The sequence below is a fragment of the Mustela erminea genome, chromosome 4 (assembly GCF_009829155.1).
Source record: "Mustela erminea isolate mMusErm1 chromosome 4, mMusErm1.Pri, whole genome shotgun sequence".
Taxonomy (NCBI): domain Eukaryota; kingdom Metazoa; phylum Chordata; class Mammalia; order Carnivora; family Mustelidae; genus Mustela; species Mustela erminea.
In genome coordinates this window covers 126,772,087-126,792,506 of record NC_045617.1, presented here as the reverse complement: position 1 = coordinate 126,792,506, position 20,420 = coordinate 126,772,087, and the positions used below count along the sequence as shown (strand labels likewise).

General features: G+C 42.3%; 1 long non-coding RNA gene across 1 annotated transcript in view; it reads right to left on the bottom strand.

Moving 5' to 3' along the window:
- LOC116587840 overlaps positions 1–16,812 on the bottom strand; it is a 52,398-nt gene extending 35,586 nt beyond the window's left edge. The window contains exons 1-2 of the long non-coding RNA XR_004284667.1: positions 16,746–16,812; positions 2,626–2,779 (exon numbers count right to left, since the gene is read on the bottom strand). This is a non-coding gene — a long non-coding RNA (uncharacterized LOC116587840). The remainder of the gene's footprint in view (positions 1–2,625; positions 2,780–16,745) is intronic.
- Positions 16,813–20,420: the final 3,608 nt, after the last annotated feature.

Here is a 20,420-nt window from a genome sequence, read left to right as displayed (position 1 = left end):
CAAGTAAGTTCACCATTTCCTTTTGGAACATTTTCATAAGAGTTTCTCTGATACCTTTGTCATATAAGTCCAACATTTGTGTCATCTCACTAGCATCTGTTGATCGCCTTTTGCCACAAAAAAAAAGAATCTTTTTTTTTTAAGATTTTGTTTATTTATTTGACAGAGAGAGAGAGCACAAGCAGAGGGGAGGGCAGGCACAGGGAGAGGGAGAAGCAGGCTTCCCACTGAGCAGGGAGCTTGACTTAAGGCTTGATCTCAGGACCCTAGGATCATGACCTGAGCCAAAGACAGCTGCTTAACTGACTGAGCCATCTGGCACCTCAAAAGTTGAGATTTTTCAAATCCCTTATGCCAAGTAATTTTGAGTTGTATCCTAGACATTTTGACTATTATAAGACACTGGGTCTTGTTTCGATATATGGAGACTTAACATTTATATTTAGCAGATAGTCAACCTGTGTAGGTTCAGGCTGCAAGTTCCCACCTGCCATCTTTGCTTTGTGATTTCCATTTTCAAAACCTTCACAGTATTATTTGGATCTGCCCTGCATACATGCTGCCCAGTGACTCGTCTGAGACCTGGATGGTGGCCTATCTGCTTATTCAGTTCTCAGAATCCTGTATGTGCTGATTAGAATCAGATTCATCCACGTGTAACTTTGAGGTGAGCCCAGGATTTCACAAGCAACTTTACAAGGTTGGTTTCCCAACCTTCTCTCTCTTTTTGTGCCCTTGTGAGTACTTCCCAGTTTCCTGGGGCCTCCCTTTTTGTCCTCCATCTAGAAAAGCTTGGACTTTAGTTATCCTCCCATAGCTATACCCACACCTTGCACCAAACAGTGAGAGAACCAGAGGAAATGGGTAGTAATCTTGCTGCCAGTTCAGTGGTACTTTGTATTCTGGGCCCCAGCAACCCACCTTCTATTACCTACTCTTCAGAGTCCCAGAGTCGCTGCTCTACACATTCTCTCCAGGTTTTGTAGCTACACCCAGTGGTAGCTCTAGGCAGGGGTGACTATCCTCCATTATATCAGAAACCTCCCCACACCTTCTGCCAACCCACCTGCATTCTGCCCTCCACCAGAATCTTCCATTGATTCCCATTTCTCTTTGGGAGAAATTCCCTGGTTTCTTTCACGAGTTCTCATAATTTATCATTGCTGGACTCCTTTACGTTTCACTCACATGCCACTGAAATTTCCCAAGATTGTTAATACAGCTCTTAAGATGTGGTGCCCATAATATGAAACTATTACCACCCTCAATCTGGATGCTGTAAATATTATCACACACTTTGAAGGGTGTTAGCTTTTTCAGTAACAGCATCTCATTATTGGCTTAGACTACATTTTTTTAAAAATCCCAGACCTTTTGACTATGCATGTCAGGTATTTACTACACTACTGCCATTGTTCTTTTCAGCTGAATTCAGGAATTTAGGACTGTCAACATTATATTTTACCTTATTGGGTCTAGTCATCAGTTCTTGCCTATTGAAGTAATTTAGAATTCTGATACTATTCTATATCTATCATTTTATTAATTATTTATCCTAGTCTAGTGTAAAGAGAACAGAAGGGTGTTTTTACTATGTTCTGAGGAACCTGGCTAAGTGGACTTTCTGAAGTTACAGTCCGTCTCTGCATTCTGACTTCAGTTGCTAGTGCCCTCCCCCCACCAAACACAGACCCCTTCAGTTTTGTTTGAACTTACTAATCCCCAATTTTATTCTTTTTTTATTCATTATTTATTTAATTCTCTATGAATTAAATTAACTATTATTTATTTAATTCTCTATGAATTAAATTAACTATGAAGTTGGAGTCCACAACTGCCAGACTGTGTGAAAGAACCAAGATGCCCTTCAACAACAAATGGATAAAGAAGACGTGGTCCATATATAGAAATATTACACAACCATCAAAAGGATGGATACCCAATTTTTGTATCAACATGAACAGGACTGGAAGAGATTATGCTGAGTGAAATAAGTCAAGCAGAGAAAGTCAACTATCATATGGTTTCACTTACTTGTGGAACATAAGGAATAACATGGAGGACATTAGGAGAAGAAAAGGAAAAGAGAATTGGGAGAAATCGGAGGGGGAGATGAAGCATGAGAGACTGTGGACTATGACAAACAAACTGAGGGTTTGGGAAGGGAGGAGTTTGGGGGCATGGGTGAGCATGGTGGTGGGTATTAATCCCCAACTTTAGATAGAGATCAGATTTTTTTCCCGTGGCGTTTCTCTACCCCATGTCAAACCAGGGCCATCTCTAGACACCTGTTTCAATGTATTAAGCATTTTGTAGGTTTTTAAATAGAGTGGAGCAGATGGACACCCTACAGGAGCTGGAGCTCTGATGCACCTACCCAGAGGAGCTTAGGTTTGAGCAGAGCAATAGGAAAGCTTTTCCAACCATGACATGGAGTTGACCTGGTACTGAAAGAAAGGAAGAAAAGAGAAATGATGGGAAGAAGAAATAGTCAAGGGAGACAAAAGGAAGGGAAGAGAAGGAAGCAAAAATGGACCCGACAGGAGAAAGCTTTGGGTTCCACAGAGCCCACGCTTGTTCACCTCAGCCTGTGCTCTCGGCTGGGCTACCCTCTGCTACACTCACCTGATCAAAGTTACAATAAGAACACACAGACACAGCAAGAAATAAGAAGTGTCCTTGCAGCTTGAGATATCTTCAGACAGAGCTCCAAAAATGCCATTGTCAGAGACGGTGAACTCAGCAGAAGGATGTCCTTTCCAGAATAAACATTTGGGATCTAGAATTAAAAAAAATGTGGACCACAAAACCAGAATCCAGTAAAAGAGAAAAGTGAATCCTGGAGAGAACTGAAGAAAACATTTTTTTACAGAAAATTTCAAATGCATTCTAAAATAGAATAATGTTATAAACTTCCCTGTGCCTGACATACAGCTTCAGTAATGATTAGCTCACACCCCAGCTGGTTTTACCTATACCCTCACCCATTTCCCTCCATCACCTCACCCCCCTGGCTTGTTTTGAAACAAATCCCAGACCTCATACCATTTCCTTAATAATACTTCAATATGTAGGGAGAAGACTTTTAAACTTTTAAGATAAATTCTGCATAGAGAAGGTACATATAAATTCCATGGGAAGGTAAAACCTGAAAACAAACAAAAACAAAGCCACTGAAGAAAATCTGAAAAGCCAAGTGGGGAAGGGGGAAAATGAATTTGTTCTTAAAACTATTCTTAAATTTTGGGGACGCCTGGGTGGCTCAGTTGGTTAAGCAGCTGCCTTCGGCTCAGGTCATGATCCCAGCGTCCTGGGATCGAGTCCCACGTCGGGCTCCTTGCTCAGCAGGGAGCCTGCTTCTCCCTCTGCCTCTGCCTGCCACTCCGTCTGCCTGTGCTTACTCTCTCCCCACCTCTCTCTCTGATAAATAAATAAAATCTTAAAAAAAAAAAAACTATTCTTAAATTTTGATAACATTTTACCTTTTAAATAAGACAAAAGATCCCATTACCACTCTTTTTTTTCTAACCAAACACTGCAGCAGAAATCGGACACTTAGTAGAGAAATGAGACTTATAGTGAGGAAAAAGATCTATCCACGCCATACAATTAAACATGAAAGAAATATATTTGAGCTGCCTTGGTCCGTGGTGACAACACTTTTTAAAATATATGGGCCGTGACCATATTTTTAATGTTTATATTTATTTTGCTTCGTTCCAGAAGAGGTAAACTGGGATATTCAGTTATAAAACAGCATTTTATTGCTTTTGGGTAATTCCCCAAGAGAGAAAAATAGAGTTTCTACCCCCCCAGCCAAAAAAGTGATAAGTATTTAATGAAACATCTAGACCTTTCCCCTTAAAGGTTAGACATGGCTTTTCAGAATATTTTTATAAGCATCTGATTTCTTCCACCTGAATTTAGCTGATGAATCAGAGTCCGGGTATGAGTTTGGAAAAAAGGAGAAGAAATACTTGTGGCTCTAAAAACAGGATTTATTCTTCAGTACAAGGAACTGTTCTGTCAGATGAGAAATCTGTCACTAGGAAGGACCACGGGCTGCCTAAAAAAGATGCCCACTCAGAAACTGTAGACAAGGGCACAGAATGTCAGATTTCAGGGGTGCCTGTGTGACTCAGCTGTTAAGTGGCTGCCTTTGGCTCAGGTCATGATCTCAGAGTCCTGGGATCCAACCCTACATGGGGTTCCCTGCTCAGTGGAAGCTTGCTTCTCCCTCTCCTACTCTCCCTGCTTGTGTTCCCTCTCTTACTCTCTCTCTCTGTGTCAAATGAATAAACTAAAAAAAAAAAAAAAAGTCAGATTTCACTCAGATTGCCAGCTAGTGGAAAGAAAAAAAGAATGAACATTTTCTATTTCACACACACACTCCATGAAGGGTTTTTGGGCCACCAGAAATTTTTAATTCACTAGTTCCAGAAAAGTATAAACAAACCAGAAACAGAGGTATGAAACGTTTCTTCAGATAAACAAAGACTTTCAAGGGGCACCTGGGTGACGCAGTCCATTGAGCGTCTGCCTTCAGCTTAGGTCATGGTCCTGGATCCCAGGATCGAGCCCAGGGAAGGGCTCCCTGCTCAGCCGAGAGCCTGCTTCTCCTTCTCCCTCTGCTGCTCCCCTTGCCTGTGTTCTCTGTCTGTCTGTCTCTGTGTGTCAAATAAATAAATAAAATCTTTAAATTAAAAAAAAAAAAAAAGATTTCCAAGCCCCTTGAGGATTTCAGCATTTCAGCAAAGGTGAAACTTTTCTTCATAAGTTCTAGACGCGGGGACCCCTGAGCACCCACCACACTGGGGGCTGTCACATCACCTGCGCAGAGTGGGGCTGATAAAAATTGTAAGTACCTGTTGTTGCAAATGTGCACTCCATTCAACGTGTAGCATTTTCTCCCCCTTCTCCCTTTTTATTTCCTGTTATGGTGTTATTTGCTGCCTTGTTTTAATACCTCTGGTTTCCATTAAATGAAAGTCAGGAGTAGAAGACTGTAAATCTCTTCATGTTCTCTACGTGGCTGCAGGGCAGCCAGTCCTCATCCCCTACCTAAGGACCTCTCCTGCCAAAGCCCACGATTCCAGCCCCGGGGGACCGGGGCCCACCCGGAAGGGGAGGGAAAGGAGGCTTTCTTGCCTAGAGCCCGTTAACCCGAGTATACTTTCTCTTTCTCGGGTTTGTTTTCTCAGCTGGTAGCACATGCTCTGCTCCAGCACCACTAGGTCTAGTGGAAAACAGCTTCCTCCAAAGTCTAACGGTCCATTTTAAAGAAGTGGTTTGGAGCTGAGAAGAAGGGAGCTCAGTCAGAGCTCCGTGCCCAGCTTTCTCTGTTTTTCTTAGGGCATGGAAATACGAGCTGTGTAAATAGTTCATATTTCACATTCCACCTGCAGCAAAACCAGCCAAAGCAGACAAGGGAGGCTCTTTAGACCTTTCTCCACATCAATTATTTGCATCTTCCCATCATTCTCTTCATTCCCCATCACCCTGCTTTTCACCCAGCACACATGCACATCCTCACCACTGTCCATATCCCAAGAGAAAATGTCTCTTCCCAGAATATTTCATCCTTACAGGGTCTTATGACTCACTGACTTCTCCACCCGCCTCCCCCCACATTTCCCACTGCTCTACAGAACAACTGGAATGCTCTTACCCATCTGCACCTAAGTGACCCTTTGACTCACCCTTCTTCTCTCTAACCATACACCAGTGGTAGCTGGACCTCAAGAACCTAGCTAGCAGCTTTCAGTTGGTAGCTGAGGAGGAGAGATCCCTGAGAAGTCACCCACCTCCTTTCTGTGGGTGTCCTACAGCCAGCCTTCTCCCCCTTATCTTAGCCTGAATGGTTCTAGAGATTTGGTTGGCAACGAGCCCCCTACCCATCACACGGGAGATGTGCACCAGGTCCCTCTCTTTGACTACAGGAAAGTCAGTGTGGTGGGGAAGTATATGAGTAATTAGAAATGACACACACAGCAGCATTTGCAAAACCCCTCATCATGGAAGGGATGGACAAGTCAGTTCTACCTGGCTTCAGAGTCCCAGGCTGTCACTTATTCCCACACAGAGGTAAGAGCTCAGTGGCCTTCAGGGATGTCTAGTAGTGAGGTCAATGCTGGGCCATTAACCAGCAGCCCTGGCCTGAGGCTAAGCCTGCAGGAAAGGTAGCTGGTGTCAGCAATGCTGCATTCGAAATGGGAGAGAAGGAAAGGGAAGCATCTTTGTGCCTTGCATTCTTGAGGCTCAGTGAGACATCGCAAGGAAAGACATAAGAAGAGACAAGAATGAAGGGAGAAGGGGAAAAACAGGGAAAAAGGAGGACTGAGGACCCCCTGGGACAGCTGGACTGGTCTCACATGTGGTCATAGCACCAGCTTCTAATTTCGAGTTGTCAAGATTCATCTCCCAGAAAAGTAAGAGCCGAAAAAGAACGTGCAGTATTCTTGAAAGAGACCCCACAGTATCTCCAGATGTTTTGGTTTATTCTGTGGGGAGGGGAAAAGGCCTAGGTTGAGAGAAGCAAATGTGTTCATTCCCTGAAAGAAGGAAGGTCACTAAGTGGGAACAGTTTATTCGCCTTTGGAAGTATTACATTTCAGCAGAAGGAGCCAGGAATAAGATATCATTTGTTAACTTTGCTAATCCATTAAGTATACATTGGACAACTGAGCTATTATTTGGAACTCTGTGCAATGTGTCCTCTAACAAGGAAACAATGTCCTGCTGAGTTTAGGTGTGGTGTGTGCTAAGACTACATAAAACTTTCAGCAGCTTTATGTGAAGTTGATTTTTATTTTAAGGAGCAGCACATATTGAATCAGTAGGAGAGAGAGAAACCACGGTCTTCTATCCCCTCATCAGGAAATGCATTACTAGTAAATTACTGGATACTTTAAATGGTTTATGGTGATTTTCATCAAATCAACTCCAGAATATAGGATTTGTATTTGTGTATGTGTGTGTGGTGGGTCTTCTCCTAAATGAAATACCCCAGAATCATAGAAACATTTTGAGTTAAAAGGGGTGTGTTTGTGTCCCAGATTCTCATTCTACTGGTAGAAAGTTGAGGGTGAGGGAGAGAGTAATGAATGCACGAGAACACAAGTTAATCTGGTCATAGAGCCAGGACTAGAAACATGGATGAGATTCAATGAGACCAAGCACCAATGGACAAGAACATAGAGGCATGCAGAGCCAGTGTGGTCCTCCCAGGGCACACTAGTCAAATACCCCAGTTACCCAGTCACTCCAGTGTTCTGTCCACTGTCGGTGGCTTCTGCACCCTTTGGGTTTAGGGCAGTAGCTCTTTCTTTCCTCCACACAAATCTTTAGTGTATAGTCTGAGCAATGTTTGAGGGGTGGGTGATTAGCAGAGGGATGGAAGCCAGAGTCCTATGCCAGGTACTGTGGAATAAGAAAGACGCATGAGGTGTAGTTCCTGGAAATCTGACCCCTTGATATCATCGTTCTGCATGACTTACAGATGATTCACACAGACTGGCTAGAACTGGCTGGTTGCATCACCCTTCCTCATTCCCATGACACAGGACAGGGCATGGCAGGTAGAGACAGAGGGTGAATTGAAAATACAGATTAAAAGGCTCCCTTTCTTTGATTCCTGTTCCCCTGACAGTGACCTGTCCTAGGTAGTGTATGACTGACAGGAGAGACAAGTTGACAGATGGAGTGAATCAGAGGCTAAACCACAATCAAGAAAGAAGGGTTGGCCCAGGGGATCACATTGTTGTTGCCAACTTAGAGGCCTGCCCCAAGCCTGCAGTGTCACCAACCCCTCCTCACAGACAAGTATTCTTTTCTTTTCCTTTTTGGCCTCGCCAGCTTTTATTCCTTCTCCAGGTAACAGCACCTTCATTTTCCTATAAGGGCCCACCCTACCCTGGGCTCAACACTCAACTCCTGAAGTAGGCACAGGGCTTAGGCCTGGATTACTGGGGCATTCATCCCACCCCACCACCCCCAGCCTCAGTGATGAGTTCTGGGGTGAGCTCATGAGTCAAGTCTGGCCAAGGAGATGCTGTCTGTGGAAGTTTGCTGGAAAGACACAGAGAAAAGCATTCTATGTCTGCTGGAATTGCCAGTCATTAAGGTCATGTAACTGCACAGCTTTCATGGCCCACCTGAGATCTGAGCCCATAGGTATAAAAGGAGATCTAAGAGCCCAAGAGAAGGGGGAGGGGGAGAGCCCAATCTAAATGACACCATCAAAGTCCCTGGATTCAGTTATGTTCAAGGTCAAATCCCAGGCTTTTCAGTGCATTTTCTTTTTGCTTGTCAACAGTTGAAGTTCTGTCATTTGATGAAGCTAAATACAGTGTTCCTCATACCAGTGTTCACCCAGAGCTGTGGGGAAGAGTAGACACATTGTGAAGCGACTGCCAGTCCTGACAAAAAAATAAGGAATGTTGGCTTCATCATGTTCCATAATGATAAGAACCATCAGTTCAGGTGGGCTTCTTGGAGGTAAAAATGCACCACCACAATGGCACCATTTTGTTTACTACTTTGACCTGAGAGTCAACTGAGCTATGGTAGGAGTATATGCCAAGTATCTCTATGGGAGCATAGAGACAGATAATCTAACTGAGCCTGGCAGAAAAAAAACAAGACTGCACTCAAGGGCCATTTGCTAGATGAGTGAAAAATAAAAGGAAATGCAGGCTGGGGCGGGGAAGTAAATGAAGAGCTCAGTTTTAGGAATATTAAATTTAGAACTATCTGCAGGGTAGCTAAGTGGTGATGTCCAGTTGACATGTCATATATGATTTTCTTGAGGCAGTGATGGACATGTAGGTTAGAGACACCAAGCTTGGAGTCAACACCATAGGTGGGGACGTAGCTAAAACCATGAGCACAGATGAATGAGATTGCTCACAGACCAGGATGAAAGAGAAACATGACCATGGCCCAGAACATGCTGGATGGTGGCATTTAAAAAGGAAGACTAGGAAGAAGGAACCAGGAAGGAAAAGAAAGAGAATGGCCAAGAAGGAGAAAGGAAAGCAATAGGAAACATTGTCACCAAAGCTAAGCAAGTAAATGTTTCTAAAAATCAAAGCAGGGGCACCTGGGTGGCTCAGTGGGTTAAAGCCTCTGCCTTCGGCTCAGGTCATGATCCCAGGGTCCTGGGATCGAGCCCCACATCGGGCTCTCTGCTCCGCGGGGAGCCTGCTTCCTCCTCTCTCTCACTCTCTGCCTGCCTCTCTGCCTACTTGTGATCTCTGTCTGTCAAATAAATAAATAAAATCTTTAAAAAAAATAATAAAAAAATAAAAATAAAAATCAAAGCAACTGTTAAAACCAAATGCCATAGGAAACCCCCCCCCCAAAAAAAAATAGGAAAGCTGGGAAATACATGGTGGATTTGGTGATCTGGTGGGTGGTCTCTGCCAGATGTGCTTGTGCTGTCCCTCTCCTGAAATGTCTCTCTGCCTTTTTCCAAGAGAACCTGTGTGGGTCTTTATCTTCTCTCCTTTCCCATGCCTATATCCTTCTTTTTCTCAATCTTCTTCCTGCACACTTGCATGGTAGCAGTCAGCACATGCAAAGAAATTACTCTTTTTCATACTTTCCACTTTCACTAGACTATTTATTTGCTCCTTGAGGCCAGGGATTCTGTATTAGTCATCGATTTCTTTTAAGCTATTTAGTTAACCATAATTTATATATATCAAAATGTAAGCATCTGAAGTATACAATGTATACATACAGTGTACCCCCAGCCAGAACCCACTGTACACATTTCTAATGCCCCAGATGCCTACCCTGTGGCCTTTCCCAGTCAATAACCCCAAATTAAGCACTGTTCTGACCTGTGCACCATAGATTAGTATTGCCTATTTTAAACTTAATATGAATGGAACTATAGAGTATGTGGCCTTGTGAAATGTTTACTTTTACTTAGCACGTTTGCTCACCCAGCTTGCTACATGCAGCTGTAATCTGACCCTTTACAGTGCTGTATATTAAATGGATTATGCCACAATGTATGTATTTACTCTTCTGTTATGGGACATTCAAATCATTTCCAAGAAAGCAAGCAAGCAAGCTGCTATGGACTTTCTGGCCCATGTCTTTGTGGACATAGTACTTATTTTTTGAGATATTTGCCCAGAAGGAGAAATCCTGGGTCTGTTTTGATCTATTTTTCTCAGCATCTATCACTTTGTCCCATGTAACAGGCCAATAGAGTAGATACCAAATAAGTACAAAATACTCTTGAAATCATAATCAATTTTACAACAGATTCTTGTAAGAAGTTAAGTTTAATGCCATTTATTATTATCTTTGTGGTATTATCACCAAATATTCTTAGATTAATTTCCAAAGAAGTGTATCAAAATTTAAAGAACTGGCCAAAAGTTCAATTAACAAAAGACATAAGCCCCTCTCCTTAAATAACTCCTAACATAAGCTCAATTAAAAAAAAAAACTATATAATTTCAATAAATAAATAAATAGCCTTTGAAATAAATAAAACATGATATAAAAAATGGTTTTAGGAGGATTTAGGAATATCTGCTGTTTTGCCAAGGGAAAGAATGAGACACAAATTCTACTGTAGGTTGGAAGGAGCTCTGGGTCAATGCAACTATTTTTGCATAAGAAATATGTTCAGGCAGGAAGAGGGCCTCAGCAGGTGCCCCAACAAATGCCCCAGGAATAATACAAGAAAAGAACCTCACCAATCAAGGAATCAAATTTGTGGAGTTTTTTGCAAGCACCCACTTCAATTTTTACTGGTTAGAAGTAAATACCATTGGAAAGCTGGCGAGGCATGAGAAAGGGACTTTTATCACATGAGAACCATGCCCAGACAATGCCAGGAGACTGCCTGCCACCTCTTTCTCTTCCTACTTTCTTTGATGGGCAGAATCTGACCACAAGCTTGGCCTGAGTTTGCATGAAAAGAAGTGAAGTCTTACCTTAAAGAAAAGATAAAAGGAACTGCAAGATAATGTGACTCCTGGTTTGGACTCAAGCCTTTGTCTTCAGTGCATCTCACTCCCTCCTCCCAGCCCCCCTGCCCAACCCTCTGCCCTAAGACAGGACTCAAGTGCAAACATGAAGTCAATAGAATTTATTGGTGTTTTTCTAGGTCTCCTTCCATCCTTTTGGAAATCTTTCCAAGAGGGGGAAAAATGACCTCCTGCCTATGCAGCTTAAACTATCAATACAATATGATTAAATAAATAATGGAGGCAGAGGGTGATGATGAGGGTGAATTCAAGGTCATTAATCCTCTGTGGCTAGAAGGCACTGATAAGAAATACAGGGAAAAGAAAAAGAAAAAGAAAAAGAAATACAGGAAAAGTTGAAAAAGCAATGAACACAAAGAGAGGATAGGCCTTTTCTGGCTGAGTCTGCGCCAGAGGGAGCAAATGAGAGTCTCCTCTCAACACCCAACTCCATTCATTCAGCTGTCAGATTAAACACAATGATGTATTCATTTGCTCTGTGGTCTCACACATATAATATAGGAGGGCCTGAGTAGAAACCAGCCTGAAAATAAACACTTTATGGGAAACAATGTTGTTGTTTTCACCTATGGCAGAAAGCTATGCGGAACTGGTGATATTGGGACGGAAAAGGGGAGTAAGCTGTCTGCTCACCTGTGTTGGGGATGCAAGCTTCCTGTGACGCCTGCCCCTGGACAGTTCAGAAATGCTGGTCAGTACTTCTGAGGAAGCACAGGGCCACTGAGTTTACAGCTCTGGGACACCACTTATACTGGATGTCTCTAGGGAGCAGAATAAGAATGAATGTTGCCACAGGGATTGTATTTTTTTACTGGCCATGTATCATGCAATAGTCAGGACACTGCTGAATTTTAAATTTAGATATTTTGTTGTCTTGGCAAATTCACTAAAAAATGTCAGGATCACAAGTCCTATGTTTTGCAGTTTGAATATAGAATTGATCCTTAAACAACACAGGTTTGAACTGCTTGGGACCTCTTACACATGATTTTTTTTTTTTTTTCAACAAATACACATACAGTTTTATAAATGTATTTTCCTTATAATTTTCTTTTCTCTAGCTTACTTTATTGTAGGAGTCCGGAATATAATATAGATAACATATAAAATACGTGTTAATCAACTGTTTATCAGTAAGGCTTCTAGTCAACAATAGGCTATTAGTAGTTAAGTTTTGGGGAAGTCAAAAGTCATACACAGATTTTCAACTGTGAGGGGGATCAACACCTCAAAACCCCTGTTGTTCAAGAGTCATACACACACACAATATGAACATATCTGATGGAGGGAAGGGGAAGGAGGTAACCACAAAATCCATGAGAACTAAACCCAAAGAAACATAAGTCATAGAAGAATCACCACTAATGCAGCCCTTTTGCCAATGCCATCTTCCCTTCTCTGTACACTGGAAATTCTAATGGTCAATACACTATGGTTTAGTTCTTGGCTAGAAATTCTTACAAAATGTATATTTATCTAAATTAGAAGTTTCCCAAAGGCGAACACACAACAGTATATGAAGTAGACAATCAATACATAATTTCGTGTTTGACTTGACAGTATCCCTCTTTCTTTTTTTATTATATACAGTTAGATATGCCAAATGTGTTTTCCTGAAGAATTTGCCTGTTCTTAAAGAAAATGACAGTACAGACAAAAGGTTGATATCCAGGATCTATAATGAACTCCTCAAACTCAACACACACAAAACAGACAATCATATCAAAAAATGGGCAGAATGGGGCACCTGGGTGGCTCAGTTGATTGAGCCACTGCCTTGGGCTCAGGTTATGATCCCGGACTTCCAGGATCGAGTCCCGCATCAGGCTCCCAGCCCCTTGGGGAGTCTGCTTCTCCCTCTGACCTTCTCCTCTCTCATGCTCTCTCTCACTCATTCTCTCTCAAATAAATAAAAAAAATCTTTAAAAAAAATGGGCAGAAGATATGAACAGACACTTCTCCAATGAAGACATACAAATGGCTATCAGACACATGAAAAAATGTTCATCATCACTAGCCATCAGGGAGATTCCAATTAAAACCACATTGAGATATCACCTTACACCAGTTAGAATGGCCAAAATTAGCAAGACAGGAAACAATATGTGTTGGAGGGGATGTGGAGAAAGGGGAACCCTCTTACACTGTTGGTGGGAATGCAAGTTGGTGCAGCCACTTTGGAGAACAGTGTGGAGATTCCTCAAGAAATTAAAAATAGAACTTCCCTATGACCCTGCCATTGCACTACTGGGTATTTACCCCAAAGATACAGATGTCGTGAAAAGAAGGGTCATCTGTACCCCAATGTTTATAGCAGCAATGGCCACGGTCGCCAAACTGTGGAAAGAACCAAGATGCCCTTCAACGGATGAATGGATAAGGAAGATGTGGTCCATATACACTATGGAGTATTATGCCCCCATCAGAAAGGACGAATACCCAACTTTTGTAGCAACATGGACAGGACTGGAAGAGATTATGCTGAGTGAAATAAGCCAAGCAGAGAGAGTCAATTATCATATGGTTTCACTTGTTTGTGGAGCATAACAAAAAGCATGGAGGACATGGGGAGATAAAGAGGAGAAGGGAGTTGGAGTAAATTGGAAGGGGAGGTGAACCATGAGAGATTATGGACTCTGAAAAACAATCTGAGGGTTTTGAAAGGGCGGGGGGTGGGAGGTCGGGGTACCAGATGGTGGGTATTATATAGGGCACGGATTGCATGGAGCACTGGGTGTGGTGCAAAAATAATGAATACTATTATGCTGAAAATAAATAAAAAATAAATCTAAAAAAAACCATAATCTTAATTACATCCAACTCTCAAAAAACTTAATTCTACTTCACTTACTTCATACTCTATGACATCCAGCAATCATGCTTCTTGGTATTTACCCAAAGGAGATGAAAACTTAAAGCCACACAAATACCAGCACATGGACATTTATAGCAGCTTTGTCCATAAGTGACAAAACTTGGAAGTGACCAAGATGTAGGTGAATGGATAAATAAGCTGTAGTCAATTCAGACAATGGAAAATTTTCAGGGCTAAAATCAAATGAGGTATCAAGTCACAAAAAGACATGGGAGAACTAAAGTGCATATTATTAAGAGAAAGAAGCCACTTTGAAAAAGCCACATACTATATTTTCCATCTATAGGACTTTCTGGCAAAAGTAAAATTGAAGAGATTGTAAAAAGATCAGTGGTTGCCAGGCGTTGGTCAGGGGAGGGATGAAAAAGTGGAACAGAGAGAATTTTTAAAGCAATGAAACTACTCTGTATGATACAATAATGTTGGATACATGCCATGATACATTTTTCCAAATCTATAGAATGTACAGCACCAAGAATGAACCATAATGTAAACTGTATACTCTGAGCAATTGTGATGTGACAATGTAGGGTCATCAGTGGTAACCAAATGTACTGCTGTGGTGATGGATATTGGTAATGCAGTATCCTGACATGTGTGGGAACAGGGGCATAGGGGAGATCTCTGTAGCTTCCTCTCAGTTTTTCTATGGACTTAAACTGCTCTAAAAAAAAAATGTAAAGTCTTTAAATATATGTATGTATATGCATGTGTATACAGGTTTCTGAGGCTCACGAGAACCAGGAAATAAGAAACTCCAGCAGTGAGGATGGCAAATCTGCACTTTTAAGCAGCTCTCCAGGTAATTTATATCCATGCACATATTGACAACCACGCTCTAAACCTTTGAACGGTTTTCAAGTGTTTCAGCTTTTGAACATTTTCTTCAATTATCAGCCTACCATTTCCTAAAAAGTGAAACAGATAAACCCAAAGAAACTCATATTTAACCAGACAGAAATGAGTCCTTGGAAATGCTGTCTCCTTGCAGTGGCCTCTGACAGGACCCGGCAAGCCTCCCCGGTGATTCATAAAGGATGGAAAGGTCTCTGGTGAAAAAGCATAGCTCAAGACCTATTTCTCTTAGGAAATTGTTATTAATGTTAATCTTTTACTAACTCAACCACTTTTCCTCATTAAACTAGACTCCACTAACATTCAAAATGACTCTACCTTGAAGACGCTAAAGTGTAGAATTTTCTCCTCTGTGAACACAACCTACCTTTACCTGAGCAGGACTTCAGTCCCTCCTTCCCTCTCCCCTGGAGCCAACCTGTCGCCACACTGACCTTCTGCTTCCCCAGCCTGTGCTAATTCTGCCCTGGATTATCCTGATGATCTCTTTTCTCCATTCCTCTTCCTCAATTTCCTAAAAAATTTCCTCCAAATACTGCTAAAGAATTATTTGATTGGTTCCATAGCAAGTTCACGCTTTTCAATCTTACCTGGAACCACAGTCTTACCCAAAAATGTTCTCACTCATCTCGGGTAAGTCCCCCTTCCCTTTCCTTCTCCCATAAAGATTATACCCAGCTCTGCCTACAGTCTTCAGAATGATAACTCCTTTCTTTGTACTTTTTAGTAGATAATATTCCAATCTGGGTTGACAGAAAAAAAGAGATGCCCTCTCACAAATTCCCTCCACTCTTTTACTAACATTATTAATATCTTTACAGTCAATGTTTCAGAAGAGATATTTTCATTTTCTTTTAAAAAATTTTTTTAATTAACATATATTATTTGCCCCAGGGGTACAGGTCTGTGAATCGCCAGGTTTACACACTTCACAGCACTCACCATAGCACATACCTCCCCAATGTCCAAAGCCCAACCACCCTCTCCCTACACTCCCCCCTGCAATCCTCAGTTTGTTTTGTGAGATTAGAGTCTCTTATCGTTTGACTCCCTCCTGATCCCATCTTGTTTCATTTTTTCCTCCCCTACTCCCCAACCCTCTACTTTGCCTCTCAAATTCCTCATATCAGGGAGATCATATGATCTTTCTCTGATTGACCTATTTCTCTCAGCATATACCCTCTAGTTCCATCCACATCATTGCAAGTGGCAAGATTTCATTTCTTTTGATGGCTGCATAGTATTCCATTGTGTGTATGTATACCAGATCTTCTTTATCCATTCATCTGTTGATGGACTTCACTTCCTTTTAAGATAATTCCCTCCCATGCCCCCTGGTCTATCTCCAGTCTTATCTTCTGGAATGCCTGTCTATTGTACCTTCTCTTTCTTCTGTTTCTCTTCTTTAGCCCGAAAGAAGAAAATACATGCAAAACAAACAAACAAACAAAAACAAAACACCCTGTTGGGGTGCCTGGCTGGCCCAGTCACTGGAATGTGTGACTCTTGATCTTGGGGCTATGAGTTTGGCAACCATGATGGGTGTAGAAATTACTTAAAAATGAAATCTTAAAAAAATACCTTCTTGATTCTGTGCTCTGCTAAGCTACTTACTGTCTCATCTCTCCTTCCAGACACTTCCAAACTTCATGAAAATACTCTAAATGGCTATCAACACATATTCATCTCCTGTTTACTCCTCATCCAGTGTAAACTTTTGTCCCTTGTTCTTTCTAGAAAATACTTTATCAGAAATGAGAAATCTTTTTACTTCCTCATTTAAAACCCAACCTAGCCCAGTGCCCCTCACATAGTGCATTCAATGAATATTTGCTGAAAAGCCACCCCCAGTGATTTCCTAATTTCCAAATAAGACTTTGTTTCATCACTAGGCCTTGTAGAATATTGAACTATTCTTTTCCTGCCACCGTAGAGTCTATCTATTCTCCACAAATCAGCTTGAAAAGTCTTTTTAAAACTTGTAACAGATGTGGTGAACAGACCTAAAGCAGTTTCAATGACTCCACTTCCCAATACTCATGTTCAGGTCCTGACTGTGGTTAGAATTTGTGACTTGCTTCTAACCAACAGAATATGGGACAGATGATGGAATTCCATGATGTTATATAAGACCCCACCTTGCTAGGAGACTTGCTTTGCAGTTTCACTCTCCTTATTGAGTCTAAAGAAGGAAGTCATCATGAATCCTCTGGACACAAGGAAATGAATACTGCCAAAACACATGAGATATGGAAGCATATTCCTCCTCATCTGAACCTCCAAATACTAACAGCCCAGTTGACATCTTGACTGCAGTTACAGGAGATCCTGAGCAGAGGAACCAGCTAAGCCATGCCCAGAGTACTGACCCACAGAAACTGTGAGATAATGAGCGTGTATCATTTTCAACTGCTAATTTGGTGGTAATTTGATATGCAGCATAGAAATCCAATATATCAGATCACAGGACTACCATGCTCAAACTCTCAATGATCTCCTACATTAGGAATAAAACCCACAGTTCTTACTGTGGCCTGTACTGTTCTCATTCGGGGGCAGGAACATTATTGGCCTAATTTAGGATACTACGTGGCACTGAGTAAATGACCAAGCAATTCTTATTGAATTAATGAATAAATTATTCTACCTGAACTACCTGAAACACTCAACATTATTGATTGCCTCCTTGAAACATTCTCTCTTACTGTTCTCTTGGTTCTTATCCTACTTCTTGGTTGACCACTTCTTCCCCAAATATCCATGGAAGTTCTATGTAACTGCAGCTCTTTGGCCATGGGGAGAATCCTGGCCCTTTGGCTGACCAGGAATTTGAAATACTCTAGTAACAAAAGATGACATTAACTTTGGGCTAGGATGGTGGTGTCATTTAACTGAGATGGAGGAGGAATGGGTTGGGGGAATGAAATCAAGAATTCTGCTGTGGTCACATTTAGTTGTAGACACCTATATGGTTGCCAAGTGGAGCAATCTCCTACAGAGTTAGAGCTTATTGGAATGACAGAAATGATAGGTGGTGGGTAGGTAGATAGATAAGATAATTGGCCTATGGGTGGCATCTAAAACCACAAAACTGGATGAAATCGCCTACATAGAATGTAAATCTAGAGATATGGAGGCCCCAAGATCAAGAACCCAGTATGCTGCATCATTAGAGCACAGAAAAGCAGAAGCAAAGGCTTCAAAAGAGCAATCAGTAAGGGGGAAGGAAAACCAGGGAAGTATGATAATAAATAAATAGGTAAATATAAGTCATTTATGGATAAAATATTCATTCAAAAGTAAAAATTATACCAGTATATTCTAATGTAATAGGATACCAAAAGTTCACTGGTAATAGTTTCAGATTCTACAATACAACTAACTTCTAAAAGTTATCGTTTAATTTTCATAAAGACACAGAAGAATATTTATAACTACCCCAAAGGCTATTAAAACATGTTTCCTTTTGCAACGACATATCTATGTGAGCTGGATTTATCCACACATTTCAAACAAAACAACATATTGCAACACTTTGAAAACAAAGCACATAAGAGAAGCCAACTACCTTCCATCAAGATAGAAAGGAAAGAGATTTGCAAACACTGAAAACACGTAAAGCACTTAGGATAGTGTCTAGAAGGTAGTAAGCACTGCATCATTGTATGACCAGGGTGAACATATAAGGTTCATATAAGATATAAGACACATAAGATATAAGACACATAAAGTTCATATAAGATATAAGACATATCAGATATAAGGTATGGTTTAGGGATTAGATCACTGGAATTGGGATTGCTCCCATTGATATGATTGATACTGTTGAAGTATCTGTTAGGACACAAACCATTGGGACCTGTGCACTCCTGTGCACTGTGCACTTTGCATTTCCATACCACATACCATACGTGATTTTTTCTGAGGTTTTCATGGCCCCTTAGTTGTGCTCTGCCCGCCCTGAGGTCCGCCACCCACCACCAAGGACCTTAACAGTCTCCAAAGTCAGGAGACACTGTGAAGTGTTTTGTGTGTGTGTGTGTGTGTGTGTGTGTGTGTGTGTGTGTGTTTTCCCTTCAGCTTTCGGCATAGCTTCTTTCTGAAAATGAATAGCATATATTTATGGAGGAAAAATGACAGCATTTTTTCTGTGAATAGCTGCATCATTTTTATTCCACTTCCTGTTTCCACCATTTAAAGTATTTATAAAGTTTTCCATTTGATCCTCTTTTGGGACAGACCGCTTGTCTGGAGGGGGAGACATGGAGGGACATACCGAGGAGAGCAGGCACAGGAGCTATAATCAGTGACCACCGCACGGCCCCGGCCCCCAAGCACGAGGAGTGAGGTCCCAGGCAGCACTGGGGGAAGAGGGTCAGGCTCAGAAGGGACACCGAGGCCGGCGCGGGCCGCAGAACAGGTACCAGGCCCGTGTGGGGCAGGGCACGGGTGGCTGCTCTGGCTGGAACTCATTTCCAGTCGTTACGTGCGTGTGCGCAGAGCAAAGGCAGTGGCCCAGAAAACAGAGGATGGAAAATGCGGGCTATCGCAGACTGTATTAAATTGCTTCGTGGTTTCTGTCCCACAGGAATCCGGAAAGGGGAGGCTCTTGAAAAGCTGTCTCCAGAAGGTCTCTAAAGAGAACCTATTAGCAGCAATCAAAGCTTGCATAACCTGAGTAGTGACGGGACACGGGAGAAGGGAAGCCTGGAAAGAAGGGGGCATGGCAGATCTGGGGCGCTGTCTGGGGACTCCGCCGCCTGCCCACTTCTCAGGGCGCAGTGGCTTGTCTGTGCCTGGAACAAATGATTCAGCGCATTTCCCAGAATGATTTTTCAAGCTGGCTTCTTTGCTGGATCCGGGACCCAACCCGTCTGTTTATAACATGCTAATTTCAGGGCAGAGTGAAAGCCACTGACCCAAAGCTAGCCCAGAACCAAAATAGAATCCACTGCTCCGGGACCTGGCGGAGCTTTCCCCCAGCAAAGCCCCTTCTGGCTCGAAGGCATCCCCGCAGCTTGACTCCTCAAAGGAAAATGCCTGCTTGTGTTGAGTGTGACATCATGGGACCTAGCGTGGTTCCTTTCTTTGTTGCTCACTTGTAATCTGTCTGACCTTTAAGGAGAAAAAAATACCTCTAGACTTGGCTCCCAACCCTGTCACCACAGAAGGACCAGTGTTGGGAACGGCCAAGTTAGGCAACGCCGAGGCACTTGTTCATCGTCCTGTTGTTTCCTCTTAAAAAAATACCTTCACGGCGGAGCGTTGCACTGAGACAGCTGTTGGAGATCTAGCTAATGTATCCAGCCAGCGGCCGAGGGAGAGTCCGCTGCAGATTCACGAGGGGGTCAGACAAAGTTGGAGCCAGAATCACAACCAGGGGTGGAGGGACCGGGGGAGGGGTGGAGGTGGGGGTGCGAGGCGGTGGGGGAGGGGGTATACAGGATCATCATCCTTACAGCTCTCGGAGAAGGCCAGGAAATGTCGCAGAGAATTACCACCAGGATGCATAACTAGCCAAGATGGCTTTAGAGAGGCCTTCCAAGGCCGCTAGGAAACAGGCGTTTTGCACATGCTCAGGTATTCAACCAGAAAGTGCGTTAAAAGCACAGCAATGCTCTTCTTTTTAGGATTTTATTCAAATGAGTATTATAAAAGTCATAGCAAAGTATTTAGCC